This window comes from Acomys russatus, chromosome 16 (genome assembly GCF_903995435.1).
Source record: "Acomys russatus chromosome 16, mAcoRus1.1, whole genome shotgun sequence".
In the NCBI taxonomy this organism is placed as follows: Eukaryota; Metazoa; Chordata; class Mammalia; order Rodentia; family Muridae; genus Acomys; species Acomys russatus.
This window is the reverse complement of record NC_067152.1, coordinates 4,730,955-4,743,458: the sequence shown is the minus strand read 5'-3', so window position 1 is coordinate 4,743,458 and position 12,504 is coordinate 4,730,955. Positions and strand designations below refer to the sequence as shown.

The following is a 12,504-nucleotide window of genomic DNA, read 5'->3' as shown; positions in this document are numbered from 1 at the left end:
CATACCATCTAATTAGAAATTAACTGTAATTTTTCTCTCTCATGCATGCCTCCCCTCTGAATTCTAGAAAGAAGATCTATGAGCTCACCGCCTGCAGCAATGGCCTGTTGCCAGGCCCTGGACAGGCATTTCCTCTCTCCACCCCTCCCCCAAGGGGAGGCAAAGCCCACCAGTATCCCTATTCCACTGAGAGGGGATCCCACCAAACAAGGTTCAGTGCCCAGGGCCTCTGCCGGGCATGGCGCACGCCTTTAATCCCAGCACTCGGGAGGCAGAAGCAGGCGGATCTCTATGAGTTCAAGGCCAGCCTGGTCTACAGAGCAAGTCCAGGACAGCCAGGACTACAGAAGAAAGCCTGTCTTGAAAAACCAAAACAAAACAAAAAAACAATAACAACAACAACAGCAAAAACTCATTCCCATAACATTCCTTTGTTTTTAAAGAAACCATAAATTCTCACTACGATATCCAAACTGTTGTCATCTCTAAATATGTAGATTACATATGTAGATAAATAAGATCCTGGTATGGCCCTACAAATGTTCCCCCTTTCCCCTCTATTCTGCTTTCTCTCCTACCTAGAGTTGGGGGTTGAAAAGGTGGAACAACGTCGGGCGTGGTGGCGCACGCCTTTAATCCCAGCACTCGGGAGGCAGAGGCAGGCGGATCGCTGTGAGTTCGAGGCCAGCCTGGTCTACAAAGTGAGTCCAGGATGGCCAAGGGTACACAGAGAAACCCTGTCTCGAAAAAAAAAAAAAAAAAAAAAAGAAAGAAAGAAAGAAAGAAAAGGTGGAATATATTATATAATCTACATGAAAACACTGAGATAGTTTACATTTAATATTCCATATTTTGTTTTGACATATACATACATATGTGTATATACCTGTGTTGTTGTTGTTTTCTGATATGGTCTCATTATGTGGTTCTAGCTGGGCCTGAGACTCAGTATTGAAGACTTGGTTGGCCTTGAACTCATGAAGAATCTTCTTGCCTCCTGTGAACTGCTGGGACTATAGGTAAGCACAACCACATCTGGCCCATCCATATTACAATTTCCAAAAATCCAGTGCAAGGCTGAGTATGATCCCAGCCCTCAGGAGGCAGAGGCAGGAAGATCTTCGTGAACTGAGGCCAGCCTGGTCTACATAGAAAGCTCAGGACAGCCAGGGCGACAGAGAGAAACCTTGTCTCAAAACAGAGAAGTGAATAAGATCCCAGTATGTAGTTTACACTTAGAGCACAACTCACTTCCGAGAGACTGTATTTAAGATGTTCAGTCTCCAGGGCCTCTGGAGTGGCCAGTGCAACTCTGAAGAACTCTAGTGATAAAGTGTGTCCTAGGTACTTTTTTTTTTTTTTTTTTTTTTTGGCAACTTGACACAAGCTAGAGTTATCTGGGAATAGGAGAAAAAGTTGAGAAAATGCCCCCATCAGACAAAGGTGTAGGGCACTTTCTTGATTAATGTTTGATATGTGGGGTAGGCAAGCCCACTGTGGGCACTGCTACTCCTACACAGGAGGTCCCAGGGGGAATAACCAGGCTGAGTGAAGTAAGTGGGGAAAGCCAATAAACAGCACTCCTCCACGGCCTCTATCTCAGTTCCTGCCTCCAGGTTCCTGCCTTGAATTCCTGGCCTGACTTCCCTTCACGATGAACTGCGAAAACCCTTTCTTGGGGCAGGAGAGATGGCTCAGTGGTTAAGAGCTCTGTCTGCTCTTCCAGAGGACCCAGGTTCAATTCCCAGCACCGACATGGCAGCTCACAACTGTCAATAGCTCTATCCAGTTCCAGAGGATCCAACACCCTCACACAGACATACATGCAGGCAAAATACCAATGCACATAAAATAAAATAAAGAATTGTTGTTGTTGTGTTTAAATAAAGAATTAAAAAATAAATAAAAGAAAATCCTTTCTTTCCCAAATTGCTTTTAGTTGTGGGGTTTATCACATAAAGAGAAGGCAAACCAAGATAGAATGTATTCACAGGGGGTAAGAAATCTGGTTATGGGGCTGGATAGCCCAGCTGTTCAGAGCACTGGCTACTCTTTCCAGGGGACCTGGGTTCAATTCCCAGCACCCATACGGCAGTTCACACCTGTCTGTAACTCCAGGTTTAAGGCTTCTGACACCCTCACACAGACATGCATGCAGGCAAAACACAAATGAACATAAAATTTAAATAACTAAATAAAATGTAAAAGACAGAAACCTAGTTAGGTCACTAGCTCCCTATAGCCATTGTAGCAAGAACCTGTTTCCCCCCTCTGATCTCAGCTCCTCTGTGTGTACACTGGTGCACATTTGTATGGCTGTACATGTGCATATGGAAACCAGAGGTCAACCTCAGGCAGGGTCTTTCATTAGCCTGAAGCTCACAGAGTAGGCATGCTGGCAGGGCCACTGAACCCCAGGGATCCACCTGTCTCTGCCTCCCCAGCTCTGGCATTACAGCCTGTACCACACCACACCTCGCTTGCTTGCCCTTTGTTTTTGTTTTGTTTTTCTTTGAGACGGGATTTCTCTGTGTAGCCTTGGCTGTCCTAGAACTCACTCTGTAGACCAGGCTATCCTAGAACTCACTCTGTAGGCCAGGCTGGCCTGGAACTCACTCTGTAGACCAGGCTGAGTCCCTGGGAACAAACTCAGGCTCTTATGCTTACAAGACAAGCACTTGGCCAACTAAGCTATGTCTCCAGCTCCGCTGGGCCTCAGTTTCTCCTCGGTAAAACTAAAAATTTTGCTTCTAAACGTTCCAACGAACAGTGTCTGGAAGCTGGAAGGCCAATCAGGAGCAGTCTTGGGCAGCTGCCTCTGGACTCAGCGGAGAGGGAGTGCTGGACAGCTGGCTCCACCATCTAAGGGGACTATCCCCTCCCTAACCCTGCTGGAAACAAGACAGTGATCCACCCTGTGCCAGGCTGTGGGATCTTTGCCTGGTCACTACCCACACCAAGATAAAGGACTTTATTTAAACGATGGCTCCAGTGATACCTGGAGAAGAAAGTGAGAACAAATGGAAAAGTCTTGGAGACTTAAGAGGAGACAGACAAGGGGAGCTCAGCTACTGCTCAACCCCAGAAAACCCGACTGTCTCCCATGCTGTCCTTACCCAATCCTGGCTTGGCTGGAGGTTAGCCAGCTGAGCACTATCAATGGAAATCAGTCCCAAGGTTCTAGAATCATCGCTGAGCTGCAAGAGTCCCTTTGAAGTAATGTTGTGCAGATCCCTCTCGGCACAAGGGCGTCCCTCACTGCCGCTGGAAGCAAGGGCCAGGTAGCACCACAGGGGACAGCTCTGACTGAAACTGTTAAGAATCTTGTATCTAGGCCTGGATTTGCCCCAGATCTCCAGGGGACCTTGAGCCTGTCTCTTTGTTCAAGGTTGAACTAAGTGATCTAGACTTCTGCCAGCTCTAAAATTCCAACGGCCCTGCTCTCTTGTGGACACAGGTTAGCTATTAACATCCTGTCAAAGACAGTCCTCTGGTGGCAAGCTTGTGGCCTTCAGGGGCTGTGAGTCACTCGCCACCCCTGCTCTGTGACTATTATGTGCACAGCTCACAAGGCAGCCTTTCCCCACGTGTCTACCACCACCTGGCTGCCTGCAACCCTCCCTCTCCAGAACCAAATCGTCCAGACAGCCGAAGCTGCCTCTGCCCCCTGTACTCCCCCACTCAACCTCGTTCACATCACTACAAAGCCCTGTTCCCATCCTCAAGTCCTTGGACCTGCCAGCCGCTCCTGCCCTCCCGTCCTCAGCTCTGCAACCGTCACCTCCCGATCCTCCCTCTGTAGTGCAGTTCTCCTGTACTGCCCCTTCCTCTCCTGCCCTCTCCTCTCCTCTCAGTAACTTTAGCCTTGTAATCATTCTGACTTCTTTCTCCCGACCAGGAAGCTTTTCCTAATTTTGACTGGAGGAAAAGTAAGTATGTACGTAAGTTACCTGGACTCTCCTGTCTCCAAGGACAATCTAGCAGCGTAGCTGCATTATCGTTTTTTAGGACAGAAGACTCTAGAAGGCGGGAACCACTCAAATGTGCATCCACAAAACAAGCCACAACTCATATAACAGGAATGGGCCTCAAAAACATTTGAAACAAGAGGGAAAGGAGCCACTGAGGAAAGCATGCACATTTATATGATTCTTTGTTGTTGTTGTTGTTTTGTTTTGTTTTGTTTTTTGTTTTTTTTTCTTTTTCCTTTTTCAGGACAGGGTCTCCTATAACCCAGGCTGGACTTGAACTCACTATGTAGCTGAGGATGACCTTGAAGGTCTGATTCCCGTGACTGCTGGGGTTGCAGGCACTCACCTCTATACCTAGACTCTACTTATTGCAGGCAAAACTAATCTATGGTAAGCAAAGCCAGATCAACAGTTATTCCTGAGGACCAGAGGGCAGGAATATGTGAGAAAGGGCATGAGAGGACCTTCTAGAGCGATGGCCAAACCTCATATGTTCACAGAGGTCTGAGCCAACAAGTTCGTATGGTTGTCAGTTGTTACCAGATAGTGTCAGATAGTGTCCTGTAACAATAGTGCATTTGTTTGAGATTAAAAAGTTATTAAAAAGAAGAAGAAGAAAAAGAAGAAGGAGGAGGAGGAGGATAAAAAGGAGGAAGAAGCAAACTAGAAAACTACTGGGCACAGTGGTGCACGCTATTGAGCCCAGCACTCGGGGAGGCAGAGGCAGGCGGATCTCTGTGAGTTCGAGGCCAGCCTGGTCTACAAAGTGAGTCCAGGACAGCCAAGGCTACACAGAGAAACCCTGTCTCAAAAACCAAAACCAAAACAAAACAGAGTGGTACCCAAGGGCTACCAAAGCAGCTAAAGGTACTTTCCATCTGAAATTCAAGCCTGGTGACTTGAATTTTCCCCACTGAGGGTAGAAGGAAAGAATTAACCCCACAAAGTTGTCCTTCAACTTCCAAGTGTGTCACAGCATGCACTTCCCCTTAAATACAGACACACACATGAACATGCGTATGCGCGTGCACACACACATTAATATTGTTATAATTAATGATATCTAACAGGACAAGCTACCCTCAAACTCAATAGGTAGCCAAATAGTGACCTTGCTTCCATCACACAACACTAACGATAAGAGGGCACGAGCCAGCACAATGGGACTAAACGCAGCCTAGATCTTTGTTGTGTTTCTGTGTTGGTTTGTTGTTGCTGTTGTTGTTGTTTGGTTTTTCAAGACACGTTTCTCTGTGTAGCTCTGGCTGTCCTGTAACTCACTCTGTAGACTAGGCTGACCTCAAACTCACAGACCTGCCTGCCTCTGCCCCCTGACCGCTGGGATTAAAGGTGTGCACCACCACCACTTGGCTTTAGACTTTTGTATACGGACAGTAAAGCCCAAAGGTGTAAAGGTGAGTCAGCCAATGAACAGGTGGCTGGCTGGATCTGGATCTACCCGCTTGTGTCCACAGGCCTCCATAGCTACTGCTGAGACTATAGATGGGAAACACACAGATGGAGGAACGCAAATAGCTAGCAAACAAGAACAGCAAGTCTGGGCTGGAGAGATGGCTCAGAGGTTAAGAGCACTGTCTGCTCTTTCAAAGGTCCTGAGTTCAATTCCCAGCAACCACATGGAGGCTCACAACCATCCATAATGAGATCTGGTGCCCTCTGCAGGTAGAACAATGTATACATAATAAATAAATCTTCAAAAACAAACAAACAACAACAACAACAAAAAACCCAGCAAGTCAGCTTCCATAACAGTCACAGACATGTGACAGGAGCACGTAGTATTTTTCACCTAGCAGTTTACGTCACTTAAGGCATGGAAAACACAGACTCTCATACATACTGATTAAAGTACAACCAGATATGATTTCCTTGAAAACTTTTAAAATTACATTTATTTATTCTGGGAGTTGGAGCAGATGTGCACAGGTGGAGGCCAAAGGACAACTTGTAGGACTCGGTTCTCTCGTCTCACGGTGTGAGCTCAAAAGATCAAACTCAGGCCATCAGGTCATCAGTCTTTGACAAAAGTCATCTCACTGGCCCCATAATTTCTTTCTTTCTGAGTAGGCCAGGCTACTTTTATTATAGAAACAGGAACTGTTTCATGAGCTGGTATTTTTCTCCTTGCACAGGAACCATGCTAATCTCTGGACCATTCAGTTTCAGTGTAGATACTGTGAGCGTAAGCCTTGGCATAATTTTTTTAGTAGGGCAGTGGGTAGTGTCTGTAAAATTACTTACATGTTATTTTTGACCGTTCCATTCTTTTTTAGATTAAAAAAAATTGTATGTGCATGTGTGTGCTTTCTTGAGTAACACCATGTGTGTGCAGGTACATGAAAAAGCCAGAGAAGGGTGCCCAATCCCTTGGTTATGAGCCACACAGAACTGAACTTGGGTTCTCTGGAGCAAGAGCCATCTCTCCTGCCCCTGCCTGGTCAATTCTTGCGGGTCATCTAGAGATATATAGCATAACTAATCTTTTATAAAAGCAAATCTATAAACATAAATGTGTATCACTAGGGGAATTGATAAATTACAAAATAACTAGGAAGCTGTTAAGAAGGCAGAAGTAGAGGCTGTCGATATGTGTAACTCAGCACTGGAGTGCTCGCCCAGCATGCACAAGGCCCTAGGTTCAATTCCCAAGACTGGAGTCAGGGGAGGGCATTACATTTGTGTACTGTCTGGAAAATTTTTATTATGCTATTACTTTTTTATTTTAAAGCAAGTTGTAAGCCAGGTGTGGTAGGTAGCACACGCCTTTAATCCCAGCACTCAGGAGGCAGAGGCAGGCAGATCACTGTGAGTTCGAGACCAGCCTGGTCTACAAAGTGAGTCTAGGACAGCCAAGGCTACACAGAGAGACCCTGTCTCGAAAAACAAAAACAAAAAGCAAGTTGTGAGATAATATATGCTAATTTTTTCATGCGTACAAGTGTTTTGCATTTATGTAGATGTAGACACTTGCCTATCGAGGCATTGGGTCCCCTAGAGCTGAAGTTTAGATAGTTATGAACCATCATGTGGGTGCTAAGAACTGAACTCAGGTCCTCTGGAAGAGCAGTCAGTGCTCTTAACACCGAGCTATCTCCCAAGCCCATGTTTCTAAAAAATTTTAATGCATGTATGTGTATCTGAATGCACGCATGTATATTACATGTTTTATTTGCATGTTCATGGGGTGGGTGTATGCTTTGAGGAGGCAATACAAATTTTTAGAACAGTCAAAAACAGATTTGTGATTTATATATATGCTTTAAATTTTAAATAATTTATTTATTTTTATTTTACATGCATTGGTGTTTTGTCTGCATGTATGTCTGTGTGAGAGTGTCAGATCTTGGAAATTACACACAGTTGTAAGATGCCATGTGGGTGCTGGGAATTGTACATGGGTCCTCTGGAAAAGCAATCAGTGTGTTTAACCACTGAGACATCTCTCCAGCGCCTGTGCTTTTAATTTTTATTACATTTTATTCTTTTATCTGTGTGTATGAGCATACTTCCCACAGCACCACTGTGGATATAAGAGGACAGCTTCAGGGCCGGGTGTGGTGGCGCACGCCTTTAATCCCAGCACTCGGGAGGCAGAGGCAGACGGATCGCTGTGAGTTCAAGGCCAGCCTGGTCTACAAAGTGAGTCCAGGTGGCCAAGGCTACACAGAGAAACCCTGTCTCGAAAAACCAAAAAAAAGAGGACAGCTTCTGGGAATCAGTTCTTTCTACTCTGTAGATCCCGGGATTTGAACTTGGGTCATCAGGCTTGGAAGTAAGTACCTTTACCAGCTGAGCCATTTTTCTAACTCATGTTATAATTTTTTTACAATGTGAGTACTCAGCTGATAGGGTGGTGGGGGGGGGGGGTGTGTGTGGGTGTGCCCTCTTGTGGGCCAGGGAATTGAGTGGGACTGTATGCAACTTTTCTTCTATTTTTCTGCATTCTTTATTTTGTATATAACATAGAAGTATACATGTTAAATCATATTTTAATGTAACTCTCTAAATATCCATATAACAAGCCTATAAAAGTTCTGCAGAGCTACCCATACGGCTCATTGGTAAAGGGTTTGGCTGGCATCTGTGATTGCCAGCACCGCACCAAAAACAAAACAAAAGTCTAACTCTAGAGTCAGAGGTAGGGAGGGTAGCAGTGTCAAAAAAAAAAAAAAAAAAAAAAAAAAAGTCTTGACAAGGTAGTGGGCAATCCACTGGTATCAAAGCTGTAAACAGTATTTGCCACGGACGGTATAAGGCTTGCCTTCTTGTCTTTAAAAACTTTGAGTGACTTCTGCAGCTTTAAGACAGACTTAAATGGGCCATCCCGCCACGGGGAAAGCAAAAGAACCCAAGAGAAGGAAAACTACTATAGCTTTAGTGTCGCTGATTTGAGGGGGGGTGGGGGTGGGTAAGGAGGGTGTCTAACTAGGCTGCCATGGATGGATCCTTACTTCAGTCACCCAGCCCTCACCCCCCACCTCACACTCATAAATAAGTACAAAGGAAATGCCTTCCCGAGGGGGCCCCCGGCCCCTCTCCCTTGGCCTCTGACCTCGGGAGCCGCGGTTCCCTCTAGCCTGTGGCCCCTCTCCAGGGCTGCATGCTAAGACGCAGCACCACGCAGGGTCGCGCATGCTGACCTGGCCTGCGCCCCGCCGCCGCCGAGCCTGCCGCGCCCGCCTGGTTCTGCTGAGCTCCGCAGCGCCCGGCCCGCGTGACTCACTGCCAGGTCACACGGAGCTTATCTGGGCTCCAGGTGTGTACGCGTCTCACATGACATCAGCCGGCCCGCCCAGAGCAGCCCAGCAACCCTGCGGCCCTCTCCCAGCAGCATCTGCAGCCCACCGCGGGCAGAAAGCTGCAGGCCTGGCCGCCCCCCGGGGGACCTGTGAGGGAGAATGCCCTAGGCCCAGCTCTGCCTCTCCAAGTGTCACCTCAGCGTCCAGCGCCTCCTGCCTGCAGCCCAACCCTGCCACTGCCCGGTAGGCCACCCAACCCTCCTGTGTGACCTTGAGCAAGTGGCATCTCCTCACCAGCCTCTGGTCTTCCAACTGTAAAATCTTCAAGGGCTTGGTGGCACAGGCGTGGCCCCAAACATCTGCCTGAGGGAAATTCTGCTCTACTACTCCAAAATTCAGGTTCGAATCCCTCTCTGCCTCCCACTTGCTGTGTGACCTTGAACCAACGCTAACATATATTTATATTTATGTATTTGTAACACACACACACATATATGTATATATATATTCATTCCAACACGAACACACACACATATATATATATTATTCCTACTCAGAGATTAGAAAGTCCCTGGCACTGAGAAACCCACCCTTGAGCACTGTTAAGTCATCCACTGAAAACCCCTGTTCCTCTAAACACAGAGAGAAGGGAGGCAAAGCAAGTGGAAAAACTAGAAAGTCGCCACCCACTCCAACCACTCTGGCTCCCAACTCTACTGCTCTGTACCCTCTAATTCTGGCTACCCCAGAACACAGTTTAAAAATTAAAAAAAAAAAAAAAATACCTCGGTAGAGCTGGGGTGGAGAGAGAAAATGATAACTGGGGTAGGACGGTGTGCACAGATCTTAAAACTTTAAAACCTCATTCAGCAGGTCCCGGGTCCTGTGCCAACCTGTCAATCACCACACACACACACACACACACACACACACACACACACACACATACACACAGAGGATCCCCTGCCGTTCCGCTTTTTCCCTCCATAGGAGGACTCACTCACATAGATGCTCTGCGTCTAGCCTGTGGTGCCCACTCCAGGGGCTAGGGACAGATCTGTGGTTTGAAGGAGCGAGATCAGCCCTGCTGCTGCCCTGAACTCCTTTGACACAGTAAGTCTGCATGGAGGCTTCCGGAGTCCTGACTCCCTGCTCCACCCCAGCAGGGTGGATTCCCTAGTCACAGAAGCCCCATTCTGCCCCACCCAGCTCACCTTTAGACACCTACTTCTGGGGAACCCTAGACTTAGCCGGCCCGATTTTTGCAGACACATGCCCCCTTCAGTGAGCAGCCTCCAGCAAAGCCTTTGAAGGGGGTGTAGGCAGTAAGGCCAGACCGCCCCGGAGTTAGGAAGGGCAGCATCTATGTGATGAGGGCAAGAAGCCCTCAGACACACAACCTGGGACCTGAGCCAGGCCAAAAGAGAGCAAACAAAAAAACACACAGAGATGCCATATCTTGCCCTCAGCTATCCAAAGTCCAAGCTCTCATTGGAAGTGTCTGTCGCCTGTGACTCTTCCCCCTCCTCCCCCTGCCTACAGCCCTTCCTCAGCTCCCAGAGCCTGCAACACAACAGCTCACCCCAAAGCCATTGTTTTCCTGGAACTGAGGCCCCACTCCAAGTATCCTCAATTCCAAATAGCCAAGCACACCTCCACCCAAAGCTATATATAACCAACCAAGTCTTGTCCAACAACCAGGAAGATGCTTCCTGGAAAACCTCAAAAGGACAGAGGGGAAGCTGAGGAGGTGGCAGGCCTTCGACAAAGAACCAACGAAGCCTGTCAGGAAGCGGGAGACCTCAGGAGAGCAACTTTCAACATCCCCAAATAGAAAGTAGCCCCAGAAGCAGAAAGGGTGGGAGGACAGTTTAGCCGGGCCTATCGCCATGGCAACAGGACACCAACCCGCTCAAGAAAAAGGCTCCAGATTTGGAGAGCATGAGCCAAGGCAGCCTGACTCACCATGCTGCTAGGGTGGCCCTGCGTGTAGCCCTGGGGTGAACGTATCTTTCTTTCCGATATGCCCCCAGTGCATTCACTCGACTACCCCACAGGAACACTTAGAGGGCCTCCTCAGCCACAGATGCGTCAGGGACACAGAGAGGCAAAGTCAACCTATGCAAACAAGCCCAGGGCATTACTGAGATAAAGGGGGAAGGAGCCTAATTCTGCCCTCTGGAGGACTACCTGAGGAAAACTCTAGACAGGAGAGCCCCCTTCAGGAAATACCTCCCTGCCTTCCCCCACACACTACGAGGCTGACAAATACCTGCCTTGTTGGCTAAAAGACCAGGCGAAATGAGTACAAAAACAAGTTGGCTGTCTTCCCTTCCCACCTCCAGCCACCTCCAGCTCTTTCTGGCAGCAGCCTTTCCGGCTAATCAGTGAGACACATGTGCCTTGCCACAGGGCGACACCCCCACAACAAAGCCCCAACCTGTGGTGTGTTCCTGCAGGCCTTATCTCTTCCAGGAGAGCGACCCATTGCTTGGGTCATGCTGGGTACCAACCTGCGTGCCTCTAGCACAGGGAGGGGCGGGGGCACCTGACCCTGCCATCTCCCCTTCCATTGGCGAAACAACTGGCAAGGCAGGTTCGCAGGGCGGGGCGTCGGTGCACTCTCCCAGAGGCCTGGGGCAGACTGCCCTACCTTCCCACACACAGACACACAGACACACACACACACACACACACACACACAGAGACACACAGACAGACAGACACACACACACACACAGACACACACACATACACACACACACACACCCCACCCCTGCAGGGAAAGGTGAAGTGGGCAACCAGTTACTCCGAGCAGCCTACGCTGCCAATCCCCCAAGCCTGACAATCACCAACCCCGCATCATCTGTCCCAAGAGGAGGGGGCCGGGGAAGCGGGGTCTCTATTGTTTTGCCAGCTGTCTAGCTAGAGAGGAGCCCGCTGTCGGCCTGGCAGTGAAAGGGTGAAGGCCGCTGCCAGGGATAAAGGACTCTCGGCGGAGGTGCTTGCTTTCCTCGCTGTCTTCCTCGGTGCCTCCTCACCCGCTCGTTTCATCTGGGGGTCTCGGGCCTAGTCCAGAGATGCCCCCCGACCCAGTCCCGAGGCTGCAAGCCCTCATCCAGCAGCTCTGGGCCACCTGGGTCCTTTAAATCTTCAGTCCCCCCCAAGCCGAAGGCCACCCTATCCAGCCTCCGGCGCCCAGCCTTGCAGCACGGGCCCCGCGCTTTCCCTGCCCGCCGCTCCGGATCGGCCCCTACCCGGGCTGTCCAGCCCCGCGGCGCCGCCAGGGACCAGAGCCCGGAGTCCGGGCCGCCGCTTCCAGGGGACAGGGGAGGAGCAGGAGCCGGCGGGGCCCGCCGGCCGGCCCGAGCCCACAGCGCCGCCCTCCCCGGCCTGGCTCACCACCGCCGGGCCGCCCGGTACTCACCGGCCGCCGGAGCCCGCCCGGCAGGCAGCAGGAGTGGAGACGCGGCATCCAGCGGCCCCGGCCGGGTCCCGGCTGGAGCGCAGCACGGCGCAGCGCAGCGCCGCCCCCCCGCGCCCGCGCGAGCCGAGCGAGCCGGATGGTGCCCCCTGCTGGCCGGTGGCGGGATAGACGCCCGCCGGCCCGATGCCCGGGCGCGCAGCCAGACCCCGGGCCAAGCGGGAGCCCGGCGCTGCCCAGACGCTCGCTGTCCGCGATGGACTCCGAAGCCCCGGCGGCCCTGAGTCCGAGAGGCCTTTTGCCTGGAGACTTTGTCCGCTCCAACCACTGGAGGCTGCAGGGCATGTCT

General features: G+C 50.0%; 1 protein-coding gene across 1 annotated transcript in view; it reads right to left on the bottom strand.

The window, feature by feature from the left end:
* Positions 1-12,261, bottom strand: part of Myo18a (myosin XVIIIA) — a 107,711-nt gene extending 95,450 nt beyond the window's left edge. Inside the window, 1 exon segment of the mRNA XM_051158025.1 lies at positions 12,159-12,261. The gene's annotated coding sequence lies outside the window, so the exon portion shown is untranslated.
* Between the last annotated feature and the right edge of the window lie 243 nt (positions 12,262-12,504).